This window comes from Procambarus clarkii, chromosome 22 (genome assembly GCF_040958095.1).
Source record: "Procambarus clarkii isolate CNS0578487 chromosome 22, FALCON_Pclarkii_2.0, whole genome shotgun sequence".
In the NCBI taxonomy this organism is placed as follows: Eukaryota; Metazoa; Arthropoda; class Malacostraca; order Decapoda; family Cambaridae; genus Procambarus; species Procambarus clarkii.
Window position 1 is genome coordinate 19,573,163 of NC_091171.1, and position 17,647 is coordinate 19,590,809.

Here is a 17,647-nt window from a genome sequence, read left to right on the forward strand (position 1 = left end):
AACCCATGTTGATGTTTGTTCACAAACCTAATGTTCTCCAGGTGTGCAACCAGTCGTAGCCTAATTATTCTTTCCAGTATTTTACAGGGGATGCTTGTCAGTGATACAGGTCTATAGTTAAGTGCCTCCTCCCTATCATCTTTTTTGAAGATCGGCACGACATTTGCCTTCTTCCAGCAACTGGGCAATTCTCCCGACATAAGTGACTCATTAAAGATCATTGCCAGAGGCACGCTGAGGGCCTGCGCTGCTTCTTTTAGTATCCACGGTGATACTTTGTCTGGTCCAACTGCTTTAGTTGCATCTAGAGTTGTCAACTGTTTCATTACCTCCTCTGCTGTCTCCTCTATATCTGATAGTCTTTCATCTAGGGTAACCCCTTCCAACAATGGGAGCTGCTCAGGCTCGGTAGTGAACACTCCATGGAAACTGGCATTCAGTGCCTCGCAGATTTCCTTGTCACTTTCAGTATATGCCCCCTCTGTCTTCCTTAGTCTTGTCACTTGGTCGTTCACCGACATTTTTCTTCTTATATGACTGTAGTAACTTAGGTTGTTTTTTCGCTTTGATTGCAATATCGTTCTCATAGTCCCTTTCCGATGTTCGTCTTATGTTAATGTAATCGTTCCTAGCTCTGTTGTATCTGATCCTGTTGTCCTCTGTCCTTTGTCTTCTGTACTTCCTCCACTCCCTCCTGCTGGCCATTTTTGCTTCCTGACACTGTCTGTTAAACCATGGGTTATTATATTCCTTCTTATTTTTTCCTTTTACTGTTGGTATAAATCTCTTTTCGGCCTCCTGGCATTTCTGTATGACTAGGTCCATCATATCTTGGACTGTTTTTCCTCTAATTTCTTCCTCCCACTGCATTTCACCCAGATAGTCCCTTATCCTCTTATAGTCCCCTTTCCTGTAGTCAACTCTCCTTTCCCAGATCTCTTGTCCCATGGTCATAAGTTTGAATTCCATCATGTAGTCAAAGACTAGGACACAATGGTCACTGGCCTCTAGAGGTATTTCATGCTCTAAATTCTCGATATCTTCTACGTTCTGGGTGAAAATCAGGTCTAATAGGCTAGGTGCATCTCCTCTTTCCCTTGTGTCTTCCTTCACATGTTGTGTTAGGAAATTCCTGTCTATAACATCTACTAATTTTGCTCCCCACGTTTCGTCCCCTCCATGGGGATTCCTTGATTCCCAATTTATCTCTCCACGTTTAGGTCACCCATGATCAGCAGCTTCGCTCTCATTCTTTGGGCTAGTGTTGCTGCCTTCTGCAGTTCATCTATACATGCTTTCTTGTTGTCATCATACTCCTGCCTGGGTCTTCTACTGTTTGGTGGAAGATTGTAGATTACCAAGATCACAATTTTCCTCCCATCTACTGTCAGAGTTCCATGGATGAAGCTTGTGCACTCATTGGTAACCCGATTTCCCAGGTCTTCAAACTTCCATTTCCGCTTTATTATGAGTGCCACTTCCCCTCCCTGTCTCTGTGTCCTCTCTTTTCGTATCACCTGGTACCCTTCAGGAAAGATTGCATCTGAGATCATGTCATTAATTTTAGTTTCCACAATTGCAACTATGTCAGGATCTGCTTCACTCACTCTTTCTTTTATCTCTTCTGCTTTATTAGATACCCCATCAGCATTGGTGTACCAAACCTTGAGATTCTTCATGGAAACTCTTGTACCAGAGTTCTCCCTTTCTCTGGGGGTCTGGGGGGATCTGGGGGGTGTCTGGGGGGTGTCTGGGGGGTGATTGGGGGCAGGGGGGATCTGGGGGATCTGGGGGGTGTCTGGGGGATGACTGGGGGAGGGGAGGATCCGGGGGATGTCCGGGGGGGATCCGGGGATGTCTGGGGGGTCCGGGGGGTGTAAGAGATCAGGAGGGGTGCTTAGGGGGGCTAATGGGGGCTGGGCTTCTAGGAAGGTAGGTAGGAGGGTCTGGGGTAGGGCCTGGGTAGGTAGGTCTGGAGTAGGAAGGGCATACTGGGTCTGAAGATTAGGGAGGGTCTGATAGGCATAAAGGGGTTGGGAGATAGCGTAAGGTTGGGAGTCAGATAGAGGTTGAGAGGTTGGGAGGGGGAAGGATAGAGGGGGTGGTTACCTTGAGGTTACCTACCTTGAGGTTACCTTGAGGTTACCTTGAGGTGCTTCCGGGGCTTAGCGTCCCCGCGGCCCGGTCGTCGACCAGGCCTCCTGGTTGCCGGACTGATCAACCAGGCTGTTGGACGCGGCTGCTCGCAGCCTGACGTATGAGTCACAGCCTGGTTGATCAAGGGGGGAACCTCCCACCCCCCTCGCAAGGGTGGGGGGTCACATGGACGGAGAGGGGATGAGAAGGGGTGAGGGCTGGGTAGGTTTTGGGGGTTGAGGGGATGAGGGCTGGGTAGGTTCTTGGGGTTTAGGGGATGAGGGCTGGGTGGGTTTTGGGGGTTGAGGGGATGAGGGCTGGACGGGTTTTGGGGGTTGAGGTGATGAGGGGGTCCTTGGAATGTGAGATGAATTTGACTGCAGTGGGGTCAGAGGGGTCAAGGGAGGTGCTAGGGAGATAAGCAGGGGCAGAGAGGGCTGATTTGGGGAGGGAGTGACCTGAGAAGGCGTGAACTGGTTAGCATGGGGTGGATTAGCATTGGGGTGTGTAGCTACGCTCAAATGGGAAGAGTTGTATTGTTGTTTGCTTGCTCTGTGGGCTATCTGCTCCTCTTTGTCATGAATTTGTCAATATATACGTTGTAGTAATTTTTGCTACCTCTGAGTAAGTGTTTGTGATGCAGTATGTAATCCACTGCCTCTTCGTTAGTGAACTGTACCAGGACAGGTCGTTTCCTGTTACAGTTGTATGGCCCAATGCGTCGTTGGACTTGCACCTCATTCCCTGCCATCTGGGCTCTCATGTCTCTCAAGATCCCCTGTAACTCCAAATCCTCAATCTCCATCCTTTCCTGCCTCGATGGTGCCCTGGCTTCAAGCAATCCATGGATTATGATTGTCCTCTTTCTCAGTTCAGGGTCATGCTGGTGGCCCCCTCCCTGGCTGACCCCCACCCCTCCCACTCCCGCTACTCCACCTACTACTACTCCCCCTTCCCCTGCCAAGTTTCCCTTATTCCTGCCAAATTCATTAGTAAGCCTAGATATTTCTCCTTGCCATTCTACCCTGCTCTTCCTGATTTCCTCTTGAATATAATCCATAAACTCTTGTTTGAGTCTTTGAACCTCGTCCTGTATCTTATTAAAGACTTCACTTTTAATCCCCTGGATTAGATCATCTATCCAAACATCCCTCTTCTCTACAAATTTCCCAATCATCTTCTCCACAAACCTATCTTCTTCTTCAATCATAATACTGCTGGACCTAGACGCCCTTCCTGACCTAGTCATTGCTATACTGCAACCTTACCCACAGGGGTTCCAAGTATCTTACCGTCCTGCTAACACAATAGGTGAGTGAATCTCCAAGCGTCATCCCACGTGGTGGTAGGAGGGTTGCTGCAGGGGGTGAGGTCACGGTCAGAGGTCGGTGAGGTCTGCTCCACACTGCACACTGCCACAGTACTTCATCAACTATTTTCAATTACGCTACTTAAACTGTTTTTCTTCACTACCTTATGGCTTTGGTCAAAACCCAACGTTTTTTTTCATTCACTTGTACACACTTTTTCACTTCGAAGTTGCCTGATTACCCCTCCCACTCCACTAGTGAACCAGGAGCTCCCAACCCACGTCCACCCAACACGATGGTCACAAGACAAGTGACCAGTGTGTGTGTGGGGGGGGGGGAGTGAGATGGGGGTTAAGAGGAGGTGGGTGAGGTGTTGTCTCCAAACTATGGCTGGGGGATTAGTGGCTTATCTGGGTTCCCAGTGAGCTCACAGTTGCTGTCCCTGTTACCTGTCTACCAGTTACGATTGTATTATTGAATGGAATGCAATAGTGTCTATGATATGATATTATGTAAACCTTGCACACTGTTGGAGACTTATGAGAGACATTTACCAGCCAGCCCCCCGCAAGCACTCTAGGTGAATACATGGTGTGTCGTCGGTAATCCTGTGAAGTCTTTTAGGTCTCCACTTGGGTCCCGGCTGATGTAACTGATTCTGCCTCAAGAAGTCTATCTTCACTAGCTATCTTCTCTAAATTCACTAAGATATTTCACCACGAGATGTGATCAATGTGTTGCATTACAATGCCACTGTTCGATTTACACTGTCCCGATTTTCACTGCACAGTGCACCCACTCCCTTGACCCTGTACCCTATTAATTGTTCCCTCGGTATGCGCGGACCGCTGACCCTACACGTCTGCTCCCTATCAAGGCTGACCCAAGACCCAACACTTGTATGTATGAGAATGTGTACATGTATATATAACATTAATAATTTTGTAACTAGCGTCAAAAATTGTTATTTGCTTAGCTAAACGAACTAGAGGGTTCAGTTCCTGAACCGATTATGTGCCTCTGTAATCCTTTACACCACCACCAACGGGATGGGTATGGGGTGCATAATAAAGAAAGAAATTGCAATTATTAAGTTTTATTCTTTAGTGTTTTCCTGCCCGAAACGTTTTGCGTACTAGTGGCTTTAGGCATTGTATGTACTAGCTCTATCTATAAATCCATCAATGTTTGTATCTCACTTTTGTATGTATGTACTTTACCTGAATAAACATTTGAATTCTGAAAAGGTATTGTATGTACTAGCTGTCTATAAATCCAACAGTATGTTTGTAACTATGTATGTACTTTTCCTGAATAAAATTTTATTATTATTATTATTATTGTTATTTATTATTCATTATTATTATTATTATTATTATTATTATTATTATTATTATTATTACTATTATTATAGTTGCTACAGACAACGTTGATAACGCTGATTCAGTGCTGAGTCAACGTTACACTTGGATATTGTGCTAGTGTCCATTGCTGGCTGTACCTAAGCCTGTTAATCAAATTAAAACATTATTCTAGGTAAGTAGTCTATTTATGAGTGGTGGCTACCATCCATGGAAGTGATGGACATATACTAGTCACGCAAGAATTTGACTTTCAGTTTTATTAAAGTACATTGTCTAAGTTAGATATAAAATTGTTGATATTGCACATATACAGTACTGTATTTTCATATGTAAAGAACAAGAATTCGTTCAGACTCTTGATTTATTCCCGCATACAGTGAGAATATTATATATATTTATACATATTCCGGCAGGTATAACTGAAATTATATATTATACAAAGTAGCTTGCATATGATAAAACGAGAATGAGGAGGGTGTTCGTTATATTAGACATTGAAATGAGTGCAGGAGTTTGTAGTAAAGTGAGACGGACTGCATATCATCGATTACCAAAGTATTTAATATTTGTGAAGTAGTGATGGCTCCCGCCTGGTCGCTTGAGGTCCGGCTGCCCTCGCCACACATGCCTGAATATACTTAAATTAAAAAGACAAACAAACACGCTTAACACTAAACAAATTATATTAATACTATAAAAACGTATTTTTTATATTTATATCTTGCACTGTTATGCATGTGAGCGGTATATTGGTAAAATGATGGTGTGTAGTGCGGTTGGAGGCGGAGTGTATGAGAGAGTGTGTTGGACAGCTGGTTGGGTGTGTGTGTTGCTAACGGTAGCTCCCTTGGCCACTAATTTGCTCTCTAGGGGCACTGCACTCGCTCTCAACTCCCTCTAAAGCTTGCCCAGGTCAAGGTAAGTTGCTCCTGGTGTTTATGTTCTCGTAAAGTATAAGGTAGGACTGAGATAGGGCGTGAGTGGGGGCTGTGTGGTGGGCTGCACCCCCGGCTTGTACCAGGGGAGCCTTGCGAGAGCTACAAGAGTGTGGCTGTGTGTAGGGAGTGTGGCTGGGTGTAAGGAGTGTGGCTGGGTGTAGGGAGTGTGGCTGGGTGTAGGGAGTGTGGCTGGGTGTAGGGAGTGTGGCTGGGTGTAGGGAGTGTGGCTGGGTGTAGGGAGTGTGGCTGGGTGTAGGGAGTGTGGCTGGGTGTAGGGAGTGTGGCTGGGTGTAGGGAGTGTGGCTGGGTGTAGGGAGTGTGGCTGGGTGTAAGGAGTGTGGCTAGGTGTAGGGAGTGTGGCTAGGTGTAGGGAGTGTGGCTAGGTGTAGGGAGTGTGGCTGGGTGTAGGGAGTGTGACTGGGTGTAAGGAGTGTGGCTGGGTGTAGGGAGTGTGGCTAGGTGTAGGGAGTGTGGCTAAGTGTAGGGACTGTGGCTAGGTGTAGGGAGTGTGGCTGGGTGTAGGGAGTGTGGCTAGGTGTAGGGAGTGTGGCTGGGTGTAGGGAGTGTGGCTAGGTGTAGGGAGTGTGGCTGGGTGTAGGGAGTGTGGCTGGGTGTAGGGAGTGTGGCTGGGTGTAGGGAGTGTGGCTGGGTGTAGGGAGTGTGGCTGGGTGTAGGGAGTGTGGCTGGGTGTAGGGAGTGTGGCTGGGTGTAGGGAGTGTGGCTGGGTGTAGGGAGTGTGGCTGGGTGTAGGGAGTGTGGCTGGGTGTAGGGAGTGTGGCTGGGTGTAGGGAGTGTGGCTGGGTGTGGGGAGTGTGGCTGGGTATAGGGAATGTGGCTAGGTGTAGGGAGTGTGGCTGGGTGTAGGGAGTGTGGCTGGGTGTAGGGAGTGTGGCTGGGTGTAGGGAGTGTGGCTGGGTGTGGGGAGTGTGACTGGGTGTAAGGAGTGTGGCTGGGTGTAGGGAGTGTGGCTGGGTGTGGGGAGTGTGGCTGGGTGTGGGGAGTGTGGCTGGGTGTGGGGAGTGTGGCTGGGTGTGGGGAGTGTGGCTGGGTGTAGGGAGTGTGGCTGGGTGTAGGGAGTGTGGCTGGGTGTGGGGAGTGTGGCTGGGTGTAGGGAGTGTGGCTGGGTGTAAGGAGTGTGGCTGGGTGTAAGGAGTGTGGCTGGGTGTAGGGAGTGTGGCTAGGTGTAGGGAGTGTGGCTGGGTGTAGGGAGTGTGGCTGGGCGTGGGGAGTGTGGCTGGGCGTGGGGAGTGTGGCTGGGTGTGGGGAGTGTGGCTGGGTGTAAGGAGTGTGGCTGGGTGTAGGGAGTGTGGCTGGGTGTAGGGAGTGTGGCTGGGTGTAAGGAGTGTGGCTGGGTGTAAGGAGTGTGACTGGGTGTAAGGAGTGTGGCTGGGTGTAAGGAGTGTGGCTGGGTGTAGGGAGTGTGGCTAGGTGTGGGGAGTGTGGCTGGGTGTAAGGAGTGTGGCTGGGTGTAGGGAGTGTGGCTGGGTGTAGGGAGTGTGGCTGGGTGTAGGGAGTGTGGCTGGGTGTAGGGAGTGTGGCTAGGTGTAGGGAGTGTGGCTGGGTGTAAGGAGTGTGGCTGGGTGTGGGGAGTGTGGCTGGGTGTAGGGAGTGTGGCTAGGTGTAGGGAGTGTGGCTGGGTGTAGGGAGTGTGGCTGGGTGTAGGGAGTGTGGCTGGGTGTAGGGAGTGTGGCTGGGTGTAGGGAGTGTGGCTGGGTGTAGGGAGTGTGGCTAGGTGTAAGGAGTGTGGCTGGGTGTAAGGAGTGTGGCTGGGTGTAAGGAGTGTGGCTGGGTGTGGGGAGTGTGGCTAGGTGTGGGGAGTGTGGCTGGGTGTAAGGAGTGTGGCTGGGTGTAAGGAGTGTGGCTGGGTGTAAGGAGTGTGGCTGGGTGTATGGAGTGTGGCTGGGTGTGGGGAGTGTGGCTGGGTGTGGGGAGTGTGGCTGGGTGTGGGGAGTGTGGCTGGGTGTAGGGAGTGTGGCTGGGTGTAAGGAGTGTGGCTGGGTGTAGGGAGTGTGGCTGGGTGTGGGGAGTGTGGCTGGGTGTAAGGAGTGTGGCTGGGTGTAAGGAGTGTGGCTGGGTGTAGGGAGTGTGGCTGGGTGTAGGGAGTGTGGCTGGGTGTAGGGAGTGTGGCTGGGTGTAAGGAGTGTGGCTGGGTGTAAGGAGTGTAACTAGGTGTAGGGAGTGTGGCTAGGTGTAGGGAGTGTGGCTGGGTGTAAGGAGTGTGGCTGGGTGTGGGGAGTGTGGCTGGGTGTAGGGAGTGTGGCTGGGTGTAGGGAGTGTGGCTGGGTGTAAGGAGTGTGGCTGGGTGTGGGGAGTGTGGCTGGGTGTAGGGAGTGGCTGGGTGTAAGGAGTGTGGCTGGGTGTAGGGAGTGTGGCTGGGTGTAGGGAGTGTGGCTGGGTGTAAGGAGTGTGGCTGGGTGTGGGGAGTGTGGCTGGGTGTGGGGAGTGTGGCTGGGTGTGGGGAGTGTGGCTGGGTGTAGGGAGTGTGGCTGGGTGTGGGGAGTGTGGCTGGGTGTGGGGAGTGTGGCTGGGTGTGGGGAGTGTGGCTGGGTGTAGGGAGTGTGGCTGGGTGTAAGGAGTGTGGCTGGGTGTAAGGAGTGTGGCTGGGTGTAAGGAGTGTGGCTGGGTGTGGGGAGTGTGGCTAGGTGTGGGGAGTGTGGCTGTGTGTGGGGAGTGTGGCTGGGTGTGGGGAGTGTGGCTGGGTGTGGGGAGTGTGGCTGGGTGTGGGGAGTGTGGCTGGGTGTGGGGAGTGTGGCTGGGTGTGGGGAGTGTGGCTGGGTGTGGGGAGTGTGGCTGGGTGTGGGGAGTGTGGCTGGGTGTAAGGAGTGTGGCTGGGTGTAAGGAGTGTGGCTGGGTGTAAGGAGTGTGGCTGGGTGTAAGGAGTGTGGCTGGGTGTAAGGAGTGTGGCTGGGTGTAAGGAGTGTGGCTGGGTGTAAGGAGTGTGGCTGGGTGTAAGGAGTGTGGCTGGGTGTAAGGAGTGTGGCTGGGTGTAAGGAGTGTGGCTGGGTGTAAGGAGTGTGGCTGGGTGTGGGGAGTGTGGCTGGGTGTGGGGAGTGTGGCTGGGTGTGGGGAGTGTGGCTGGGTGTAAGGAGTGTGGCTGGGTGTGGGGAGTGTGGCTGGGTGTGGGGAGTGTGGCTGGGTGTGGGGAGTGTGGCTGGGTGTGGGGAGTGTGGCTGGGTGTGGGGAGTGTGGCTGGGTGTGGGGAGTGTGGCTGGGTGTGGGGAGTGTGGCTGGGTGTGGGGAGTGTGGCTGGGTGTGGGGAGTGTGGGTGGGTGTAAGGAGTGTGGCTGGGTGTGGGGAGTGTGGCTGGGTGTGGGGAGTGTGGGTGGGTGTAAGGTAGGCAGGATAGTATGAAAAACAACACAGCAACTATTTACATTTACTGAAATGTTAGAATTAACTAAAATATTTACAATGTTGACCTGTGCTGTACATCTTAGTTTTCTATCCGATTTGCTGTACAATTTTTAAAAGACAACTGCTCTACAAAACGTGAAACTTTTTTTTTATAGTTTTATGTGAAAGATGGCAAGTTCAATTCTTGTGAGGACTAAATTAATTTATAAAATTCATTTCTGGAATCTGATAAAAGTTGGCTAGTTGCTTGTTGCTGGCTAAAAGAGTATACATGTTAGTGGCTCTGCAAGAAATATAAAAATACCAATCTTCTGTTATCACGCTAACCCATTGGACCTTGTGAATAAAAATTATATTATTATTTCTGAGTTGGCACAGGAACTTGTTGATTTCTTTGGCCAATTTATACCACGTCTATTAATTATAAAAGTTGCGCCTGTGTGCAACATAGTCGGGTTCGTTCTCGATGCACAATCAAGAATTCCAGGTTCGAATCCTGGGCGGGACAGAAATTGTTGGGCACATTTCCTTTCACCTAATGCACCTGTTCACCTAGTAGTAAGTAGGTACTCAGTAGTTAGTCAGCTTGTTATAGGGTTGCATCTTGGGTGGAGTCAGTAATTCGACCTTGGGGGTGGGGTGGGGGAAGGAGGCAGGGACCTCGATAAAAGCCTATGGTGTATGAATACACTCTGGCTTCATGTCCCCTGACACAATGAATTATTATTTTTTTATTATATAATAGTCAAAATAGGCACCAAATAACCCAGCCAAGGAAAACATTGTATAATAGTGTGTGGGCTCATGTATACCTTCATGACATTTTATTTAATTATTAACCATTCAGTACTTATTTTTATATTGTAGACATGCGCATAGTTATTATATAGTATGCAACAAGCTTGCATGTTAGACTTGGAAGTGCAGCAGGTTGACTCAATATGCCAATAAATCATATCAATAAATAGTCACTGTAAATTACTCTACTAATGGTTAGTAGAGTAATAGAGTAGTAGAGGTTAGTTCAGTGGTTACAGGTTACTTAATTAGAAACAATTATTTATTTTATTTATTTCTGTTTATTTATAGTATATACTATAAATACAAGCACTCGTATACAAGAGTGCTTGCTGTCTTTTTCAGCTACTAGCACGCATAGTGTTTCGGCCGAGTCCTTAATCCTAATTTTCTCATACACACATCCTCAGGAAGCAGCCCATAACAGCTGTCTAACTCCCAAGTACCTATTTACTGCTAGGTGAACAGGGCATCAGGGTGAAAAACTCTGCCCATTTGTTTTTGCCTCCGCTGGGGATCGAACCCGGACCCTTAGGACTACAAAACCCACGCAGCCGTCAGGCCCCCTGGAATTACTATTATTTGCATATGTATATTAAAACCTACTTTTTAGTAGGGTTTACTTTTTAAGTTTTACTAGGTTCTAAAGTTCTTTTACTAGGTTCTACTAGGTTTCTAGGTTCTACTAGCTACTTTTACTAGGTTCTACTAGGCTAGGGTTCTTTTTAGGTTCTAAAGTAGGTTCTACTTTTTAGTAGTTTACTTTTACCTATATTAAACCTACTTTTTCTAAAATTTAGGAAAACTCAGAATTACTTCAAAATTATCTAAATAGGCCTTTGAAATAGACAAATGGTTAGCAGATGCAGTTTAATGCTGAAAGATTTAAAGTTCTGGGGTTACGGAATGATGATGATTGCCAGATAACAGCTGGATAGCATTGAAATTGTGAGATGTGAATGCAAAAAAATCCGAGTCATGATTAGCGGGATCTAAAGCTAAGGAATTGATGCATAAATTAGAATTTATAGATTAGTTGGCAATAAAAGAACATATATTATTCTTCAGCTTTATCTTTCTTTTATTTGGCTCCATTTAGGATTTGCAGTTCAATTTTGGTGGCTTTAAAATAAAATTTACATAAACACACCTGAATGAGTTCAGGAAAGGATGACGGTTAATCCCAGGAATTGGAAACCTCTCGCGTGAAAGATTTAAAAAGCTTAATTTACATTCTTTAGACAGGTGAAGGATTAGGGGGTGATATGATCGAAGTACACAAATGAATGAAGGGGTATAATAAATGAGGGTTTAATGTGTTAAGTCTACTATATCAACACAAAATAGAACATGAAACACTTGATAATAATCACATTGGATAAGTTTCGATTCAGATAAAACCTGGCTAAATATTGGTTTGGAAATGGTGGTTAACCTATGGAAAAAATTATCATGTAACTGAATAGATGTGGTATCACTTGATTGTTGAAAATATGTTAGACATATGTGAATGAGTTTGGATATAAATAGGAGCTGCTTCAAATGGGTTAATAGTGGTGTTTCTAATTACTTAAAGCTTCCTAGCATTACGTAAGTAATGATGAAATCTGATACAGTATATTTACTCAGTATATTGTTGGTGCTAAATTTGTAACACGAAAAAACATTTTTACTTTGTAATAATATAATCATGACAAAATTGGGTCTATTGAATTACCCAAAGCCACAACAGTGTCACTTGGATCGTCGACTTCCTATGGCGTAACCTGCTACATATTTAGTTTTGCCTAATTTCATTATAAAATTATATTATTTCAGAGTTAAAATGTTTTTTCGTGTTTCTATATTCAGCACCAACATTATAGTAAATATATAATTTCTTCATTACTTATGTAATGCTAGGAGGCTTTGTGTAATTAGACGAACCCATTAATATGCTTTCTGCAGTTTCCTTAATTCTTTGTATTCTTATTTGTGCCGCTCGTTTGTTTTCATAATGTTTGGTTGAGTTCTAGTTATTCAAGCATTTTCATTGGCGTTTCTGATACAATATAGAGTATTGATATCTCTATGTTGAAGCCATGTCGTGTGGCAGCAGTAATATGAGTATAATATTATACTCGTGTGGCAGCAGTAACATACAGTATTGGACAAGGGTAAGAGGAACTTCCTTACCACGAATATTAAGGTAGAGTTATCAGAAAAATGTGATCATGTCTGGGGAGGCAAGCAGCAGGAGACAAAAAAAGCAAAGGAAATAGATGATATGCTTAGTGAATGCATAATATTTATTAATGCATAATAATAACAATGCATAATGGTTATGTGAATACATAACTAGTGATGAAAAGAGCAGTGACAAAAATATTGAAAACTTCTAAGTTTGAGGCTTTGGGTGATGCTCCTAACCAATGATTAATTCAGTATTGTAAGCTGTTAGTAATGTACAGTCTGTAACTGAAAAATGGTATTGACCATGACTATTGATAACTTCATGGCCAGTCTGGATAATGGAGTGCTGGTCTCGCTTCTAGCAGGTCAGCGTTTAATCCCCAAGTTAGTGGTTGGGCACCATTCCTTTCCCCCGTCCCATCCCAAATAATGATGATAATAATAATAATAATACATGTACTATTTCAGTATGCAATTATTTGTTTAAAGAAAGTACAGTACTGTAATGTATCATATACAAATTGAAAGTGTTTTGTTCATTGTGAAACTATTGTCATGGTCTAAATTACTGTTGTCAGATATATGCATTTTTGACACTAATAATTATTTACATAGAAAAAATTGGCATGCCAATTTTTATGAAAATATTGAAAATTTCAATATTTTCAATATTTTCATATCCATGAAAATATTGTTAAAGGTCGAAGTGGTTGATTAGTGGTGTTTTTGTGGGTGATTTTCCCGTCTCCTTCTCGCAGAGATTTAACACAGGAATATATTCATGGCTCTTTTTTTTAGGTTTGTGGCACTGTTGGGGCATCACGTTTCATATTACAAATGATTATGGTGGGTATTGAACATTACTTCATTCATTATTTTAGTGAAATTCCTACAGCGTTGTCCACGACTCATCGTAATGGAGTTTCCCAGTCAGCATGAATTTATTTTGCCTTGGCATGCATGGGCTTTTTTTGCTGAAAATATTCAGATTAAATATAATTTTTATTTTACGTATTGGAGGCAGTCTAAGCCAGTGTCAGTAACTTCCTTGTACCTGAACAATCTTTGAAATACAGCATTGTACATGTATGAATTGGGATCAGTTGTGCAAGAACTGCACAGTTCTTGTATGTTTTTTTCATAGTATAGGAACTTATAATTTAGAAAGGTAGGTTCTGGTTTTGGATATGCTTAAGCCCAGTGGATTTGCTTTGCTATATGAGTACTGTACCTGTATATTAATTCTTTCTAAAAAGAAATCCATATCTTAACACTTTAACATTTTTACCTGTCAGAGTGTATCCGACTGTAAATGTTCTGGGTATCTCAAGGTCCCACTCACTGATGCCGAAGATATTTATACAATGGTACCGCCGTTTACAAATTTAATCCGTTCCCAGAAATTGTTCGTAAACCGAAAATTCGTAAGTCGAAATGAATTTTCTCATAAGAAATAATGTAAATTACATTAATCTGTTCCACACTCCCAAAAATGTTAACATAAATAATGCATTTTATTCCGAATGCAACTTTTTTTCTAGTTACAATACAGTATGTTTATCTTACCATTATTGAGGACTCTTGTTGGCGAATGGAAGATGGTGAGGACAGGGGGAGAAGGAGAGGTGTTACTGTTTGGAAGGGGGGAGTCCCCTTCTATTATGACATCAGGCAGTGATGACTTCTCTGGGGGGTACACTCTCTCCTACGTTTTGCTTGCATACTACTAGGACCTGGTTGTGGTTCACTGCTTGTTTGTCTCACTAAAACCTTTCCATAGAGATATGTTTTTCCATATGTTTTAATTTTTGTCTGTTGTGAGGCAGCACTGTGTCATTAAAAAGGTTAAGGCAACAGCCTACTTCACCATGATTTGTTGGTGAGTTTGCAAAACTCACCAACAGCAAAAGTTTGCAGTTGTTCCCATGATGCACACATTTTCTTAATGAATGAGGAAGGGACATTCTGAAGGACATGAAGGGACAGGAAGCGACTGCCCCCCCCCCCCCCCCCCCCCCGCCCGAATACATTTCCTCAGCTGTCTCTTGTTGCTTCTCCTTGTAAAGTTCTTCGGTGTGTTCCGCCTCCATCTCACACATCTCACAACACCACCACTCAAAACTCTCACAACACTATGAATGCCACTTCTTTTTCTAAATTTCTCAAACTATTCCTTGTTCGCCTTAAACTCTTTCGCATCTGCATCACTCGTTCCAGCGGTGTTCTTTATAAGCTCTTCATGTAATTTCCTTGCCTTCTCACAAATGATGGCCTCTGAAATGCTATCACTCGCTAACTCCTTCCTGTGTATCCAAATTAATAATAACTTCAACATTCTCAAGTGTTTGTTCTATGTTTCGTGATTATTGTTATGCCTTTTGCCACTTTAGCACTCATAACGTCATTTTTCTTAGCACGTATGGTGGATATCATTGACAGATTTGTTGTACTGCCTAGCTAGTTCAACAACCCGCACACCACCTTCATGTTTACGAATGATCTCTTGTTTTTCCTCTATGGTCATCCTCACATGTGTTTTCTTAGGTTGAACCTTACCACTGACATTCTTGGGACCCATGGCATGATATATAATATTTAGTTTTTACAGTATACCAAATAACACTCATTTTGTACTAGCTAAAATACAGTACAGTATAATACCCCTGAAAAACATCAATATGAAATTCAATTTTTTTTCATAGAAAATGGAGCAGCCTACCTGACATCCACTGAATGAATCTTTTGGCATTACACTATTTTGTTTTAAATTTTTTCAATTTTTTATTTTTCATTTTTTTTATTTTTCATTTTTTTCATAGAAAATGGAGCAGTCTACCTGACATCCACTGAACGAATCTTTTGGCATTTTTTGTTTTAAATTTTTTTATTTTTTATTTTTACATTGTTTATTTTTCATATAAAATGGAGCAGCCTACCTAACATACACTGAGCGAACCTTTTGACAGTTTTTATTTTTTCAAATTTTAATTTTTTTTCAATTTTTCTAAAAAAAAAAAAATCAATGCCTTGCAGCATTACAGCAGTCACCCCATTACATCCCAGCATCATTATCATCTTTTAAATAAAATTAATTGATTTGCATAATTTGCAGACATCCGAGAGCTCGTAGATGGGGCTGCTTGTCACTTGTCTCGTACTAATCTTACCTTGAATGAGGACTCTTGTTAGCTTATCAAAGACGGTGAGGAGGAGAGGTGTTAGTGTTTGGAAAGGGCGTTCCCTTCCATTATATCATCAGGCAATGATGACTTCTGAGGTACTCAATCTCTTCGTTTTGCCTGCATACCACTAGGACATGGTTGTGGCTTGCTGCTTGCCTGTCTTACTAAGACTCTTTATAGACACTTGTTATTCCCTACATTTTAACACTTGTCTATGGTGAGACATAACATTGCCTCACTATGAATGATCTCTTGTTTTGCCTCTGTCGTCATCCAAACAACTATTTTCTTGGGTTGAACATTACCACTGATTTTCTTGGAACCCATGGCATGATATATAATAAGAACTTTCATGTTCAGAAACCAAAAGCACAAAAACAATGAAATTCTTTATTGCCTAAGAATTCAACACTAAGAATTCAAGCGTGATCATCACTAGGTGAGAAACGCTGGTAAACTGAAGCGCCACACTCGCAGTGGATCCGTACATGTATGAACAAACTCCGAGCACCGAGGCAAACAAGGATTACCGACTCAAATTTTTCGGAGAAATTGAGTACGAGTACCGAAAAATACGAGAACAGGGGGCATACGAGAACAGAGGTTCCACCGTATTTTGTTTGTACTCTACAATAAGAGAAGTCCTGTTCCACTTGTTATCTTGATGATCAATGTTGATGTAACATAGTTATTTACATGGAAGAGGTGGCGGTGGAAGTTGATGGTGTATGGTTGACTGAAGTGGAGATTATTAATGGTGATAAGGTAACCTCATATGTTGACGCATTTGGGTCAACATGTGATGAGTCACGTGCAGGTGAGGCAATGCGAGTTTTCTTGGAAGCCTTTGCAAAAGACTTTAACTGATGTTTGTTTCATTCCCTTTAATCTTGGGTTTAAAAAACTTCATATACAAATTGTACAGGCTCATCCTATCCTTAGTTTCAAACTCACTGTTACTCATGTCCATAAATGCCAGAATGCCTTCAAAATGTTGCTGAACTTTTTCCATATTACATTTTTCCTTTTAACATTTCTTCATCCTCTTCCTCGCCATCTTTTTCGTTGCACTCTTTAGGCTTTTTTTTGCTATTCATAATAATTCTATAATTTCATCATCAGTAATGTTTTGATTGGGGTTTTGTCAAAATCTATCCACCATTCTTTGTCATCTTCTATTGTTTCAGTCACCAGTTCTGCTCTCAGTTCCTGGGACTTAATCCCTTTGACATAGGTTACGAGTTACTCTCTTAATTTTTTCCTCTTGCTAATTTTCTTCGCCGCAAATCCTTCAAAATCTGCCTAGTCATCTTCCTCGGGAAATAGATTTGACGTGGACCAAAGTTTTTCAACCATTTCTTAGTGTTGTCTGCTGTACCTCATCCCATGCACTAGCAATAGTCCAGATAACTGACTTTATTGTGAAGACTTTATAAAAGCTCTTAATTGTTCGTAGCTGATTATTAAGACGTCTGTCAAACATCCTCTTGTAGTGGTGTTTAAGGTTCTTAATTATCCCTTGATCCATGGGTTGGATCAGTGAAGTAGTATTGGGATGTAAGAACATTCCAATAATATTGCCATTTACTAGCTCATCACCTCATGGATGCATTAAACTATTATCTAGTAACAGCACAATTTTGCTGTTTGCGGGAGGCCAACACTTTTCAGGTGCTCCTCCACCTCGGGTAAAAAGTTCTTGTTAAACCACAAGGCAAATATTACTCGACACATCCACGCACTTGACTGGTTCTTATAAATCACAGGGAGGCACCTAGCTGACTTTAAAGCCCTAGGGATTTTACTAACTCCAATCACAATTAATTTCAATTTGTGCATGCCAGCTGCATTTGCACAGCACAACAAAGAAATTCTCTGTTTGTTCTGCTTATAACCACCTGAAGGATCGTCCTCACCACTGAGTCGTCGTGTCTGTGGGTAACCTTCGCCAGTACAAACTTATCTCAACAGCATTATAAATTTGCTCTGGGGATAAATTTTGTTCCTGCACCATCTCTGCAAATTTACTTGAATACTCGTCTGTACCAATAGTGTCAGTAGATTATCTTTCATTTTGTACTTTAACCCTTAAGCTGCGCATGACATACATATATGATGGGAGTAACGTGTCCCACCATGCGCTTGGCATTCATATGTGACCGTGGGTGTCGGCCACGATTCAAATGGCCTGCGGCTACACGGGGTTCACATCAACTTCCTCAGGGCTCATGTAAACAGACACCATTTTAAAAAATAATCGTGGGCCACATTCTCCAGTGTGAGAACCACAGTGCTGTGTGAGCAGCCAAGGCTGGTGCACACAGCATGAGCTAACAGCACTGCTGTTCAGCTTGTGACCACAGCATCACCTAATAATGCCAAAATAAATATGT

General features: G+C 44.2%; 2 protein-coding genes across 7 annotated transcripts in view; both read left to right on the forward strand.

The window, feature by feature from the left end:
* The first annotated feature begins 4,957 nt into the window (after positions 1-4,957).
* LOC123757685 (ceramide synthase 6) overlaps positions 4,958-17,647 on the forward strand; it is a 103,056-nt gene continuing 90,366 nt past the window's right edge. Inside the window, exon 1 of the mRNA XM_069329521.1 lies at positions 4,958-4,982. The gene's annotated coding sequence lies outside the window, so the exon portion shown is untranslated. The remainder of the gene's footprint in view (positions 4,983-17,647) is intronic.
* The window catches only part of LOC123757638 (bifunctional peptidase and arginyl-hydroxylase JMJD5), a 296,441-nt gene continuing 284,366 nt past the window's right edge, over positions 5,573-17,647 (forward strand). For 3 of the 6 annotated variants that reach the window (XM_045741509.2, XM_069329516.1, XM_069329517.1), the window contains exon 1: positions 5,573-5,728. The gene's annotated coding sequence lies outside the window, so the exon portion shown is untranslated. The remainder of the gene's footprint in view (positions 5,729-17,647) is intronic. The other 3 variants (XM_045741482.2, XM_045741501.2, XM_045741524.2) reach the window with 3 other exon arrangements.